We start from the raw sequence: 1,957 nt of genomic DNA, 5'->3' as shown, positions 1-1,957 counted from the left end.
GTGGATTTGCCATTTCTTTGTTTCTATGATGTTGCCTAGTTTGTATCGATTGGATCTTGAATGATTAATTGTGATTAGGGCTTAATTCTCATTCTTGATTGATTATTTGGATATCTTGTAGACTTTGTAAAGATTAACCCTCACTCGATTTTTCGAGGGATCCATGTGACAGGTGCAAGCCCGTGTAAGGACGTTTGAGGGATAACCTTGAAGGGGAAATGAGATTATTCAAGAGGGTAGGATAGATTTTATGATTCAATCCTTGTATCTTTATGGGTTAAGAAGCTATGAACTTCTATGTTGGTATCTGAGGGAAGCATAGTAATAGGTACAATCCTGTGTAAGGACAACGTAGGTTCATATCTAATTGATCACATTTAGGTACATTTATCAGTCCTATGCCGGTTATCTATTGCAAGAGAGAACCGGCAACCTTCTACAAATATTAGACAATTGAGAAATAAGAATTGGTAAATCATATACATTCAAGAGATTTCACAAAGAAACCAAAACTCCTAGAACCTCCCTTTATCATAACTCAAACCCCAAACTCCTGTTTGTTAATCTTTCATTTTAGATTTGTTTTTCATCTTAGCATTTGAAACCAATTGATTAGTTGTTTAGCTAATTCGCTTTGAGATATTTCTAGTGCTTATTCCAGTCCTTGTGGATACGATAATCTTTTATATTACTTGCGACATTTTCGTACACTTGCGGAGCGTAACAAGTTTTTGGCGCCGTTGCCGGGGACTGCACTATAACATTGGAGATTATCAATTGAGTTAGACTAAACATAACATTTCTATTTCTTTTCATTTTCATATTTGTAACTAATCTCTAGTTTTCTGTTTTCATTTTCCTGTCTACTTTCTAACTTCTTGGAAATTCTTTTGTAGTAATTTTAATTCTGTATTTCTTTTGTTTTCTAACATTCCAATCTTACCTTTCTCTGTTTTTAATTTCTTTGTTTGATTTAGTTTCTATTGCAATCTTGTTCTTGTGTATGCGAAGATCTAACTTTGCAGGAGAACTTTTTCCTCTTGACCCTGAAATTGATAGAACATTTCATAGAAGAAGAATTCTGTAGAGACAAATTGAAGAACAAGAGCATTTGAACATGGCTAATAGACCACTAAAGGATTATGCAGCACCTTATGCTAGGGGTTTTCGATCTAGTATTTCAAGACCCTCAGTGGAGGCAAATAATTTTGAGATCAAACCTGTAATTATTTTCATGGTGCAGCAAAATCAATTTGGTGGAGGACCACATGAAGACCCTAATCAACACTTAGAGGCCTTTTATAAAATATGTGGGACAATGAAAATGAATGGTGTTCCTTCAGAAGCAGTGCGGTTATTATTATTTGGGTTTTCCTTGAGAGATAGGGCCAAGCAATGGTTGAATTCTTTGGATCCCAACAGTATCACCACTTGGGAACAATGTGAGCAACAATTCCTTGATAAATTCTATCCCCCAAGTAAAACTGCTCATATGAGGAATTTGATTGCAAGTTTCAAACAAGCTGACTCAGAATCTCTATTTGAAGCTTGGGATAGATACAATAGTATGCTCAGACAATGCCCTCACCACGGTTTGGAAAGATGGTTAGTGTTGCATACTTTCTATAATGGTATTAATTATCATACCAAAGTGTCCCTTGATTCAGCTGCTGGAGGGGCACTCATGAATAAAAATTTGGATGAAGCTGAGGAAATCATAGAGAGTGTAGCACAAAATCATCATCAATGGGAAAAATGAAAGAAGTGGTGGTCATCCTTCAATAACCCAATAACAAAAGCATCAGGAAAGTTTGATGTTGATGTAGTGACTTTATTGGCTGCAAAACTTGATGCTCTTACAAAAAAATTTGAGAATATGGGGACTAGTTCAAATATGGTAAATGTCATTGCTATATCTTGTGAAGTATGTAAGAGTTTAGAACATTCAAATGACTCA

The 1,957-nt window shown here is 35.4% G+C and overlaps 1 non-coding gene across 1 annotated transcript; it reads right to left on the bottom strand.

Moving 5' to 3' along the window:
* Positions 1-1,490: 1,490 nt before the first annotated feature.
* Positions 1,491-1,596, bottom strand: LOC121978968. The gene has a single exon (XR_006111277.1). It is a non-coding gene; the product is annotated as a small nucleolar RNA R71 (small nucleolar RNA).
* Positions 1,597-1,957: the final 361 nt, after the last annotated feature.

The sequence above is a fragment of the Zingiber officinale genome, chromosome 4B (assembly GCF_018446385.1).
Source record: "Zingiber officinale cultivar Zhangliang chromosome 4B, Zo_v1.1, whole genome shotgun sequence".
NCBI classification, from domain to species: Eukaryota; Viridiplantae; Streptophyta; class Magnoliopsida; order Zingiberales; family Zingiberaceae; genus Zingiber; species Zingiber officinale.
Note: the sequence above shows the minus strand (reverse complement) of the source record. Positions and strands in the feature narration are given on the sequence as shown.